Genomic DNA, 14,337 nt, shown 5'->3' with positions numbered 1-14,337 from the left:
GACATGTGACTAGTATGTTGACACACATCACGTCAAGTAATTAAAAGTCCAGAGTTATCAAAACATAGTAATAATAGTACGTAGGCTAGAGTTAGCTTAATTACATACTATCTGTTAATGCCACAGGAGCAAACATCACTATTTTTCATCTGTTCTCCCAATTTTTCATATTTGTGTTAAGATTAAATATTTTAATTTGTGTATAGTAGGCACATTATTAAATGCAGGCATTGGAAAAAGCCTTTGAGTTAGCCAAACAGAAAATGTAATTTGAAGCTAAGAAGTAGGTAGCCATATTGGATTGTTACTATCGTGAGGCTGGTGAGATTTTTATGACATTTGTTTTTCCCTGAGGAGTTAAATGTGTCAGGATGAGATTGCATGTAATGTTTTGTGACAATAGCTTTCTTTAGGTTGTATTGGGCATAAAGTCTTATACTTTAGATATGGAAATCTTTCCATCAAAGCATTGTAGAGAAGGATATGGAAGCAGCATTTCATTCATACAGTTATTTCTGCACAGAATGTGTAATTAAAAGAATTCCAAGGCATGCATTTTTATCTTACAAATTCTTACAAACACATATTGAGAGGTCTGTAATTAAATCAGACGTTTTGAAAGTAACCAGAATAATGTTAATGAAAACTTTGTCTCTGGACTTGTACCATGTTGATGTCATCTTTCAACATTTTTTTCACTGTCTGTAATTATCTATTTTTGTGTCTATGAAAGTAAATCATAGTCCACTGCATATTTTCTTATTTTTTTAAATATTATACAATGGAGAACACAGTATAATTTTGTGATTGCTGATACTGATAATATAATTAAAGAAAATTTGAGAATTGGTAGTTCTTGCCTAGATCACTTAGAATCGGTGCCGCACTTGACAGGACAAAGGCCTGAAAATATTTGTCATAGTCAATACCTGAGTTCTCTACTAAATATTCAGTATCATACCTGCTTTTATCACCTTGGATGCCTTAAGGAATTTCTCTAATGGATATTTTAAAATTGTTATCATAAATTTCTAATGTTTTTACGAGATAATTTAGCGCATTTCCTACTTGATGGAAATATTCAAATATTTGTATGAGTAGATACGTGTAAACTTTATATATTGATTTACTTTTTTTGTGGAAATGTGAAAAGAGAAGATAAGGAGAGTGGTATCTACCTCTCATTCTAGCATGAAGGCCCATTTGCATCAAATGAAAAAAAGAATTTGGGTGTGCAAAATAATTTGTGAGAATATTGCTCTGCTCAGCTAAAGATCTTAGAAAGTAGATATCAAGATGATGGTGCAAGAGAATGCTAAGCTCACTTCTCTTAACACATCAAAAAAGCAGCTGCACATAGAGCAATTCTTGCTGAAAACAATCTTAAGTCTGGCAGAACAATTCTATAACCAAAACTGAAAAAGTTATCTGGTAGAAACCCACACCCTTTATGGGGGTATCCAGAAGAGGAGGGGCATATGATGGGATCTAGGGTCTTCCTTGGGGAGCAAAGGGTTTGAGCTGTATATTAGGGACCTCAGTCCTTGGAATCTGATACCAGGGAGACAAGTCCTCTTAGCTGGTTTGAAACTCAGTGGAGTTTACCAAAGGGTTATATGAAACCAAGATTCTGCTCTTGAAGAATGTGCATATAGTCTTGCTTTTCTTGATCACAGCACAGAGGTGGCAGGCTGAAAACTGCCTGGTGCTCTGGTTGGCTTGCTGGCCCAATTTGTCTCCCAACCTCCTGCTCTAGCCCCTCTTCTGCTCCTCTCTAAGGAGGGGGCTGCTGTTTCCACTTAGATATTATTGGGCCCCAACCCTGCCTCCACCAGGACAGAGGCAGCCATCGACAGCAAACATGCCCCTACTCACATTTACGAGAAGTGAAACTAGTTTCAGGAAAGGTACTGCCATCGCATATGGAAACAAAAATAGCTCAGTTATGTGGTATCAACTCCTCCAGTACCTACCCAGCCTTTACCAAGGAGCTCACATCAGGAAAAAGTGCAGCCAGCACAGTACTGTAGGCCCAAGGCCCCACATGTTGGCTATGACCCCAGCCAAAGTGGAGACTACCAAGACACTTGGGAGAAACTCAGCTCCATCAGGAATCGTTACCATAAGGCAGTAATGATCACTGAGCATAGGCGGAGCCCAGGCTTGTACATGAGTTTAGTTCTAGCCCTTCCAACATCAGTCCTACGTCCGAATCAAAGTGGTGGCTGTCAGCTCTCCCTGGAAGATGTGGCCTATGCTCACTTCAGATCCAATTCTTCTATCCATTCTGTGGTAGTCACAGAATGAACATGAACATTATCACACAAGGGCACACCTTTAGGATCAGAATAGGTCTCCCCTAATTTTCTAGAGACAGAGAAAGTTAAACAAAAGGAAAAGACAGAAGAATATATCTCAGAAACCAAGAAATAATCTGAAAAGAATCTTGAAGAAACATAGGTAAATAATTCACTTGATAATGAGTTCAAAGTAGTAGCAATAAAAAAGCTAACTGAATAGGAGAAAATAATGGACAAGTATAATGGAATCTCAACAAAGCACTGCTGCTGCTGCTAAGTCGGTTCAGTTGTGTACAACTCTGTGCGACCCCATAGACGGCCTCCCACCAGGCTCCCCCATCCCTGGGATTCTCCAGGCAAGAACACTGGAGTGAGTTGCCATTTCCTTCTCCAATGGATTCAAGTGAAAAGTGAAAGTGAAGTCGCTTAGTCGTGTCCAACTCTTCACGACCCCATGGACTGCAGCCTACCAGGCTCCTCCACCCATGGGATCTTCCAGGCAAGAGTACTGGAATGGGGTGCCATCGCCTTCTCTGCAACAAAGGACTAGAAGGTATAAAAAAAAAAAAAAAACAGGGCTGAAAAATATAATAATTGAAAGGGAAAATACATTAGAAGAAATTAACAATAGACTAGGTGATACAGAACAATGAGTGATCGGAAAGATAATATAATGGAATCACTTAATCAGAAAAGCAGAAAGAATAAACATTCTTTTAAAAAATGAGGATAGTTTAAACTGGGAAGACATCAACCATCCTAATATTTGCATTACAGTGTCCTAGAAGAAGAGAGATAGGGATATAAAATATATTTGATAAAATTATGGCTTAAACCTCATCTGAAAATGGAAACAAAATCCAACAACATATAAAGAACATCATACAGCAGGAGTAAATTGGTTTTATTCCAGGGACTCAAGGATGATATAATAGTCACAAATAAATCATATTAAATGATTTTGCATTAACAAAAGGAAGAATAAAATAATATGTTTATTTCCATAGATTCAGAAAAAGCATTTGACAGAATTCAACATCTATTCATTACAAAACTCTCATCAAAGTTGTGATAGAAGGAATATATCTCAACATAATAAAGGCTATTTATGATGGTTTCACAGCTAAAATAATACTTAATGATGTAAAGCTGAAAACTTTTCCTCTAAAATCAAGAACAATTTAATATAGTATTAGAGGTCCTAACAACAGCAATTAGATCAGAAAAAAATAAAAGACATCCAAATTGGAAGGTAAAAATAAAACTATCAGTGTTTGCAAATAACATGATTCTCCATGAAGAAAACTCTAGTCTCACCAAAAATTATTAGAACTAACAAATGAATTCAGCAAATTACAAGATATATGATTACGACACAGAGACGTGTTACTTTTCTATACACTAACAATGAACTGCCAGAAAGAGAAAAGGAAAAAACTTAATAAAATTGAATCAAAAAGGATAAAATATTTTTAAAAAATTTAACCAAGGAGAAATACTCTGAAAACTATGAAATGCTAATGAAGGAAATTGAAAATCATGCCAATAAATCAAAAGATACCCTATGATCTTGGATTGAACATATTAATATTGCTGAAGTAGTCATGTTATCCAAAGCAATCTACAGATTCAATGCAATCCCTATCAAAATACTCATGATGTTTTTCATAGAACTAAAATAATCTATCCTAAAATTCATATGGGACCACAAAAATCTTGAACTGACAAGACAATCCTGAGAAAAAGAACAAAATTGGAAGTATCATACTCCCTAACTTCATATTAAACTACAAAACTAGATTTTACATATAAATATCATATGATACTTGTATTTCCTGGTGTAGCTTAATTCACTTAGTATAATAATTTTTAGGTTCCTTTCATGTTTGCTGCAAATGGTAAATGAACTTATATACAAAACACTAAAAGATCTACAGACACAGGAAACAAGCTTACGGGTTACCAAAAAGGGAGAGTAGGGGAGCGATAAATTAGGAGCCTGGTTTTAATGTATATACATTACTACAGATAATACAGATAACCAGTAATTACCTACTGTGTAGCAAAGGGAACTGTACTCACTATTTTGTAGTAACCTATAAGATAAAATTTGAAAAAGATATGTTTTTATGTATAACTGAATCACTTTTTTATACACCTGAAAATAACAGAACATTGTAAATAAACTTTACTTCAATAAAATAAAAGCAAAATCAAAAGTAAAAAAAATTACACAAAGCTACAGTAATCAAAACAGTATTGCACTGACATAAAAATAGATTAACACAATAGAATAAAGGGGCCAGAAAAAACACATACACACCTATGATCAATTAATCTACAAAAACAGAGGCATGAATATACAGCAAAGAAAAGACAGTCTCTTCCATAAACGGTTCTGGGAAAACTGAACAGTTATTACAAGTGAAAAAAAATGAGATTAGAACACACTCTCACACAATATAAACAAATTCAAAATGTATTAAAGACGTTCATGTAAGAACTGAGATTGCAAAACTCCTAGAGGAAAACAAGCAGAACATTCTTTGACATGTAGCAGTATTTTGATCTGTCTCCTAAGACAAAGAAAATAAAAACAAATGGGACCTAATTAAACTTCAAATTGTTTGCAAAGCAAGGGAAACCATTGACAAAATGAAAAGACAACTTATGGAATAAGAGAAAATATTTCTAAATGATAAGGTCTATGGGGGGATAATGGGCTTCCCTGGTGGCTCAGACAGTAAAGAATTCACCTGCAGTGTAAGTCCTGGGTTCGATCCCTGGGTTGGGAAGATCTCCTAGAGGAAGGCACAGCAACCCACTTCAATATTCTTGCCTGGAGAATACCCATGGACAGAGAAACCTGGTGGGCTATAGTCCACGAGGTCACAAAGAGTTGGACACAACTGAGAGACTAAGCACAGCACAGCAAGAGGGGGTTAATATCCAAAATACATAAACAGCTCATACAGCTAAATATCAAAAAACAGAAACAAAATTTTAATGAGCAGAAGGTCTATGTAGGCATTTTTCAAAATTAACATACTGATGGTTAACAGGCACATGGAAATAACCCTCAACATCACTAATTTTTAGGGAAATGTAAATCAAAAAAACAATGATATATCACTTCACAACCAAATCTACAAATGATAAACGTTATCGAGGATGTGGAGAAAAGGGAGTATTTGTACACTATTGCTGTTTAGTCGCTATCATGTCTGACCCTTTGCAACCCCATGGACTGTAGCCCACCGAGCTCCTCTGTTCTTGGAATTGGTGGTAGTATAAATTGGTGCAACCACTATGGGAGATAGTATGGAAATCCCTCAGAACACCAAAAATAGAACTACTACATGATCCAGCAATTGCACCCCTGGGTATATATCCAAAAAAAAATGAAAACACTAATTTGAAAAGCTATATGCAGCTCAGTGTTCATTGTTGCCATTGTTCAGTCACTAAGTCATGTCCAACTCTTTTCAGCTCTGTGCACTGTAGCCTGCCAGGCTCTTCTGTCCTCCGCTATCTATTGGAGTTTGTTCAAATTCAAACCCATTGAGTCAGTGATGCTATCTAACCATCTCATCCTCTGCCACACCATTTGCCTTTTGTCTTCAATATTCCCCATAATCAGCCTTTTCTAGTGAGTCAGTTCTTCACATCACGTGGCCAAGTATGGAGATTTAGTTTCACCAACAGTCCTTCCAATGAATATTCAAGGTTGATTTCCTTTAAGATTGACTGGTTTGATTTTCTTGCAATCCAATGGACCCTTAAGAGTCTTCTCCAGCACCACAATATGAAAGCATCAATGTTCATAGAACTATTTAGAATAGCCAAGATATTGAGGCTACCCAAGTGCCTATCAACAAGTGAATGCAGAAGGAAGATGTGAATGGATAAGGAATGGGATATTAATCATCCATGCCATTTTCAGGAATGTGCATGGACCTAGAGAATATCATGCTTAGAAAAAGTTGAACAGAGAAAGACATATATGATTTCATTTTTATGTGGAATCTAAAAAGTAAAAGTCAAATGTATATAAGCAAAACAGAGACAGACTCACAGAGAAAAGCAACACTTTGTGACCCCAAGGACTATAGCCTGCCAGGCTCTCTGTCCATGGGGATTCTCCAGGCAAGAATACTGGACTGAGTTGCCATACCCTCCTCTAGGGGATCTTCCCAATCCAGGGATACAAACTCAAGTTTCTGGCATTGCATGCAAATTCTTTACCATATGAGCCATGAGGGAAGCCCCAAAAGTATGTGAGTAAACCAGAAACAGAGAAAACAAACTAGTAGTTACCAACTGGGAGAAAGGGACAGGAGTAAGATAGAGGTATAAGATTACGAGATAAAAACTATTAAGTGTAAAATAGATAAATATTATAATGAGGATATATTGGATAACACTGTTCAGTTCAGTTCAGTTGCTCAGTCATGTCTGACTCTTTGAAACCCCATAAACTGCAGCACACCAGGCCTCCTGTCCATCACCAGCTCCTGGAGTCTACCTAAACTCCTGTCCATTGAGTCGGTGATGTATCCAACCATCTCATCTTCTGTCGTCCCCTTCTCCTCCTGCCTTCAATCATTCCCAGCATCAGGGTCTTTTCAAATGAGTCAGCTCTTTGCATCAGGTGGCCAAAGTATTGGAGTTTCAATTTCAACATCAGTCCTTCCAATGAACACTCAGGACTGATTTCCTTTACGATGGGCTAGTTGGATCTCCGTGCAGTCAAAGGGACTCTCAAGAGTCTTCTCCAACACCACAGTACAAAAGCATCAATTCTTCAGCGATCAGCTTTCCTTATATTCCAGCTCCCACATCCATACATGGCTACTGGAAAAAGAATAGCCTTGACTAGACAGACATTGTTGGCAAAGTAATGTCTCTGCTTTTTAATATGCTGTCTAGGTTGGTCATAACTTTCCTTCCAAGGAGTAAGCGTCTTTTAATTTCATGACTGCAATCACCACCTGCAGTGATTTTGGAGCACAAAAAAATAGTCAGCCACTGTTTCCACTGTTTTCCCATCTATTTGCCATGAAGTGATGGGACCAGATACCATGATCATAGTTTTCTGAATGTTGAGCTTTAAGCCAACTTTTTTACTCTCCTCTTTCACTTTGAAGAGGCTCTTTAGTTCTTCTTCACTTTCTGCCATAAGGGTGGTGTCATCTGCGTATCTGAGGTTATTGATATTTCTCCCGGCAATCTTGATTCCAGCTTGTGCTTCCTCCAGCCCAGCGTTTCTCATGATGTACTCTGCATATGTTAAATAAGCAGGGTGACAATATACAACCTTTACATACTCCTTTTCCTATTTGGAACCAGTCTGTTGTTCCATGTCCAGTTCTAACTGTTGCTTCCTGACCTGCATACAGGTTTCTCAAGACGCAGATCAGGTGGTCTGGTATTCCCATCTCTTGAAGAATTTTCCAGTTTGTTGTGATCCACACAGTCAGAGGCTTTGGCATTGTCAATAAAGCAGATTTTTTTTTTCTGAAACTCTCTTGCTTTTCAGTAATTCAGCAGATGTTGACAACTTGATCTCTGGTTCCTGTGCCTTTTCTAAAACCAGCTCGAACATCTGGAAGTTCACAGTTCATGTATTGCTGAAGCCTGGCTTGGAGAATTTTGAGCATGACTTTACTAGCATGTGAGATAAGTGCAATTGTTCGGTAGTTTGAGCATTCTTTTGCATTGTCTTTCTTTGGGATTGGAATGAAGACTGACCTTTTCCAGTCCTGTGGCCCCTGCTGAGTTTTCCAAATTTGCTGACATATTGAGTGCAGCACTTTCACAGCATAATCTTTTAGAATTTGAAATGTCTCAACTGGGATTCCATCATTTCCACTAGCTTTGTTCATAGTGATGAACAAAGGCCCACTTGACTTCACATTCCAGGATGTCTGGCTCTAGGTGTGTGATCACAGCATCATGTTTAACTGGGTCATAAAGATCTTTTTTGTACAGTTCTTCTGTGTATTCTTGCCACCACTTCTTAATATTTTCTGCTTCTGTCAGGTCCATACCATTTTTGTCCTTTATCGAGCCCATCTTTGCATGAAATGTTCCCTTGATATCTCTAATTTTCCTGAAGCGTTCTCTAGTCTTTCCCATTTTATTGTTTTCCTCTATTTCTTTGCATTGATCGCTGAGGAAGTCTTTCTTATCTATCCTTGCTATTCTTTGGAACTCTGCATTCATAGGTATGCCTTTCCGTTTCTCCTTTGCTTTTCACTTCTCTTCTTTTCACAGCTATTTGTAAGGCCTTCTCAGACAGCCATTCTGCTTTTTTGCATTTCTTTTTTTTGGGGATTGTCTTGATCCCCGTCTCCTGTACAATGCCATGAATCTCTGTCCACAGTTCATCAGGCCCCTATCAGATCTATGACCTTAAATCTATTTCTCACTTCCACTATATAATCATAAGGGATTTGATTTGGGTCATACCTGAATGGTTTAGTGGTTTTCCCACTTTCTTCAATTTAATTCTGAATTTATCTTGTAGCAACATTTTTGTTGTTGTTTCATAGTCACTACGTCACATCTGACTCTTTTGTAACCCCGTGGACTGCCGCTCACCAGGCTCCTCTGTCCATGGGCTTTCCCAGGCAAGAATAAAGGAGTGGATTGCCATTTCCTTCTCCAGGGAATCTTTCTGACCCAGGGATTGAACCTGTGTCTTCTGCATGGGCAGGCAGATTCTTTACCAGCTGAGCTACAAGGGATGCCCAAGAATACTGGAATGGGTAGCTGATCCTTTCTTCTGCGGATCTTCCTGGCCCAGGACTTGAACCGGGCTCTCCTGCATTGGAGATGGATTCTTCACCTGCTGAGCTATCAGGGAAGCAAATACTGTACCATATGTTAGTGTTGTTGCTGTTAAATCATTTCAGTTGCATCTGACTCTTTGCAACCCCATGGACTGTGTAGCCCACCAGGCTCCTCTGTCCTTGGAATTCTCCAGGCAAGAATACTGGAGTGGATTGCCATGCCCTTTTCCAGGAGATCCTCCTAATTCAGAGATCGACCTGCGTCTCCTGTAGCTCCTGCACCACAGGCAATTTATTTACCACTGAGCCACCTGGGAAGCCCTTATTTCCATTTCAAAGGTAATTTTAGGGCCCAAAAGACTGAAGGAATCACTGGACAGACATGTCCCCCTGCATCTGACCCTGTGTTTTGAGGATTATCAAGCTGTATAATATTCTATGAATGAGAAATTTCTTCTATGACTACAAACAGGACCTTTCTGACAGATGTGTAATTTGGCCATTGGAAGGGAAGCAGTTGCCAGGCAACCCAGAAAGAGCTCCTAAGGTTGATTTTCAGACAGTATGTTGATCTCTCTGTGCATGCTAAGTCACTTCAGTCTTGTTGGACTCTTATGTAACCCTATGGACTGTAGCCTGCCAGGCTCTTCTGTCCATGGGATTCTCCAAGTGAGAATACTGGAGTGGGTTGCAGGCCTCCTTCAGGGAATCTTCCTGACCCAGAAATAAGCCCATGTCTCTGGTATCTCCTGTATTGCAGGCAGATTCTTTACCTCTGAGACACTGTGTAAGCTCTGATCTCTCTTTGCTCCATTCACTTTTCTCATCTTACGTATTTATTCCAAAAATGGACTGTCTCTGTGACCTATATGAATTCTAAATTTAAAGTCATCATATTTAATATTATAGCAGATTTATTTCAATGCATTTATCATGAAACTTGCAATTCCATGTGGTCAGGGATCATATCTAATTGGTTCTCACTTGTTTATTCAATGCAAGCCCGTCTTGCTAATTAGATGTTCATCTTATACAAATGAACTTATTCACAAAACAGAAGCAGACTCACAGACTTAGAGAATGAATTTATGATTACTAGGAAGGGATAGATTGGAAGTTTGGGACTAACATGTATCAGTTCAGTTCAGTTCAGTTGCTCAGTCCTGTCCGACTCTTTGAGACCCCATGAATCACAGCACGCCAGGCCTCCCTGTCCATCACCAACTCCCGGAGTTCATTCAAACTCATGTCCATCGAGTCGGTGATGCCATCCAGCCTTCTCATTCTCTGTTGTCTCCATCTCCTCCCACCCCCAATCCTTCCTAGCATCAGACTCTTTTCCAGTGAGTCAACTCATCTCATGAGTGGCCAAAGTATTGGAGTTTCAGCTTTAGCATCAGTCCTTCCAATGAACACCCAGGACTGATCTCCTTTAGAATGGACTGGATCTCCTTGCAGTCCAAGGGACTCTTAAGAGTCTTCTCCAGCACCACAGTTCAAAAGCATCATACACTGCTATATTTAAAACAGATAACCAACAAGGAACTACTGTAAAAAAATAAAAATTAAAAAAAATAAAACAGGTTCATCTTAGATACTCAAAACTTTTCCTTACATCCTAATTTACTAAGTTAATGAATTATAGACTGCATGAATAAAACGGCCCCCATGTGTCCTTTACTTAACAAAATTGTAACAATCTTCAAAATCCTATTTTGAGTATCCTTTTTACACTTCAATCCCAAATTAATTGATTGAATCAAAGCACTTTATCCTATAACAGTAGGAAAAGGTATTAATACTCAGTGAAAATACTGTTCTTAGCTCACTTATTTTGAATCAATCACTTACTTTTATTACTAACTTCTCCTTATACATGGCTTGTATCTGCACTAAATTGTTACATTTTAGATTACATAGTCTGAATCTCACAAAAAACTAGTTATTCAATGAAGACCTTTTCCCCCAGTCACTCGTTTAACTTTTACTTAATATTTCATACTAACTACCACAACATCCCCTTTGCACTGTGCGTGAAGTTCCTTCATTTTTAGTCATATATCTTCTTGTGCATGAATATTTCTGCGTGCTGTGGAGAGTGTGGCTAGAGAAGTTGGGGAAAAAAGAAATGATATATGTATAACCAATTTTGCTCTATTTTCCTGACAACAAATAAAAGTCTAAATTGTCAGCTTGAAAATAAAATGTCATTTCAAAAGTATGTTTATACTATCAAATTTTGCCCTTTCTAGAGAGAACTTGATCTTACAAACTTCTATATTTTTATATCATTAATCAAGGCAACAATCTCCATTGAGACAAATTACTACCTCTGCAAAGATGGCACAACTCCAAGCCAATCCTGTACACTTGTTTTGTATAGACTGCAGCAATTCCACTCTTCCCTAGCCCAATCTGCATAGATAATAGTATAAATGAGATCCAAAATGGAATGTACAAGCTTTGCTTTGAAAAAGAAATTCATATGAATCACAGTCTATGAGTTTTCACAGTTTTCTCACCATTGATAACACTCTGTATATAGATATATTAGCACAAAATTTGCAATTCACAGTGTTGGAGTTATTTGATTCAGAATCATTCTCAAAGCAATTAATTTATAATGATTTCTTCTTCTCAAAGTCTATACTAGCTCTTTGCACTTAGTATGTATTAAATAATTTTCTAAATATCTTACCCATCATAGGAATCACCTGACAGCACTAGGTGTCTGTATTGTATATAAATATATATGTCCCTATATTGTTTACATAACTAACTATAACTAAAACTCAGCCAGAGAAGCAGTCCTTGTAACCAGTCAAATATCTGAAGGTGTTATAAAGACTTGCTGTTGCTGTTGTTGTTGTTGTTGCTGAGTCACTTCAGTCGTGTCCGACTCTGTGTGACCCCACAGACAGAAGCCCACCAGGGTCCCCCATCCCTGGGATTCTCCAGGCAAGAACACTGGAGTGGGTTGCCATTTCCTTCTCCAATGTGTGAAAGTGAAAAGTGAATGTGAAGTCGCTCAGTCGTGTCTGACCCTTAGCGACCCCACGGACTGCAGCCTACCAGGCTCCTCCATCCATGGGATTTTCAGGCAAGAGTACTGGAGTGGCTTGCCATTGCCTTCTCCGTATAAAGACTTAAACTAAATAATTTACAATTAATCATTTTTTTCTACCTTCTTCTGTGTTGCAGCTTCACCTACAAACTAGTTGTCCTCATAGTGGACATAAATAGTTGCTGCAGCCTGACTTACATAGCTTCCTTTTTCAGTACAGAAAGAGGCTGCTTCCCACAACCAATGAATGAATTGTTTCACTTTGATTGTACCATCCTGAATCAATCACTGCCACCAGGGGATTATCATATACCGGTTAATGTGTTAGAGTTACATAGCGCAATGTCACGCATTTTGAATATTAAACAATTTAATTGTATATGCATATTTGCGGTGCTTATATTGAAAGGCATGGATATTTGAGTGATATTCCTGTGAGTATACGAGCTGCCCTGGTGGCTTACATGGTAAAGAATCTGCCTGCAGTGAAGAAGACCTCGGTTATCAAACCCTGGGTCAGGAAGATGCCCTGGAGAAGGGAATGGCAATCCACTCCAGTATTCTTGCTTGGAGAATTCCATGGACAGAGGAACCCAGTGGGTTACAGTCCAATCCATGGGGTTGCAAAGAGTTGAACACGACCGAACAACTAACACTATCATCCTGTGAGTGTGACAGTTGTGGTTCCTTGGGCTCACCAATCTTCCTCAAATTGTATATTACCAAGCTTATATTTGTCATATATGATACTTGTGAGAATAACATGTGAGCACCAGTTGTGATCTTTTGGAAATGGCATTTTAGCACAGACGCCCTTGTGGGATCCATTTGAAGAATTCAATCTCCACTGTTTGAAGGAAATCAAAATTGATACAGTAGAATTAAAACACCAAAGCAGTATTCTTAATTTTTTAAATTATGTTTTAATAAAAGTCACTGTTTACATTTTTTCATGTTTTCACAAAGTAAGACACTGCATTTATCAGAAGTGCTCTTCCTTACTTACCAACACTTTCAAAGTTAGCCAGTGGATCAAACCTGAACAAAATTTTTGGCCAACCCAATGCTTCCTAAGGTTTTTGTGAGAAAGAACCTGATTCAGAAACTGACACTAACTCAGGATGCAACAAAATAAACTAACCTTATTTTGTTTCTATTCTTATTATTATCTTTCAATTTTATGCTTTAATGGCATAATCTATTTTTTTCCAGTTTCATTGAGATGCACTAGACATACAGCACTCTATAAGATTAAGGTGTATAGCATAATGATTTGACTTACATATATCAGAGGATTACTACAAGTTTAACATCATCTTATATGGATCCATAATCTCATCATTACAAAAAAATTAAAAAAATATTTTTATTGTGATGAGAAAGATCAATTCTCTTAAAAACCTACAAATATACCAAAAATATGGAATCCTTCACAAATGCACATGTCATCCTGTACAGGGCCATGTTAATCTTCTCTGAATCATTCCAATTTTAGTATATGTGCTGCCAAAGCTACCACCATATATTTTTTAATACCTATTTCAGTAGACCTTCCATCTTTACCAGACAAGCAATTCTTTTCAAAAAGTTCCATATTTCTTTACACCGAACTAAATAGTGAGGAAATGATATTCTGTGGTGCATTTTACCAATCGACAAAGTAGAGTCTTTCTGAAATATTTATCTTAAGCCTCAGAATTTAAACAGTGTACATGCTTCTCTGGATTATCCACAAGGTCAAATAATAAATTGTTTGATTTGACACACTTCCTCTTTGCTGTTTGCTACATCTGCTCTAACATAACAAACAAACTACTTGATGAGAAGTTGGAGGAGGATGTATATAAATAAACTGAATTTCAACTTGAAAGTTATTAATTTTACCCAGTATTAGAAGTCCAATGCTCTAAAGAACAAGATTGCATAGGAACCTGGAATTTTAGGTCCATGAATCAAGGCAAATTGAAAGTGGTCAAACAGAAGATACCAAGAGTGAACATTGACATTTTAAGAATCAGTAAACTAAAATGGACTGGAATGGGCAAATTTAGTTCAGATGACCATTATATCTACTACTGTGGGAAAGAATTTTGGGATTTACTTTGCTAGCATGTGTTCAGTTCAGTTCAGTCACTCAGTCATGTCCAACTCTTTGCGATGCCATGGACTGCAGCACTTC

The 14,337-nt window shown here is 37.8% G+C and overlaps 1 non-coding gene across 1 annotated transcript; it reads right to left on the bottom strand.

Annotated features, from left to right (window-relative positions):
• Positions 1–13,572: 13,572 nt before the first annotated feature.
• On the bottom strand, positions 13,573–13,677 carry LOC129560570 (U6 spliceosomal RNA). The gene has a single exon (XR_008686803.1). It is a non-coding gene; the product is annotated as a U6 spliceosomal RNA (small nuclear RNA).
• Between the last annotated feature and the right edge of the window lie 660 nt (positions 13,678–14,337).

Source organism: Moschus berezovskii, chromosome 16, assembly GCF_049115385.1.
Source record: "Moschus berezovskii isolate FMDL1 chromosome 16, NW_MosBer_1.0, whole genome shotgun sequence".
Lineage (NCBI taxonomy): Eukaryota > Metazoa > Chordata > Mammalia > Artiodactyla > Moschidae > Moschus > Moschus berezovskii.
The sequence above is the reverse complement of the archived record's forward strand: the minus strand, read 5'-3'. Positions and strand labels throughout refer to the sequence as shown.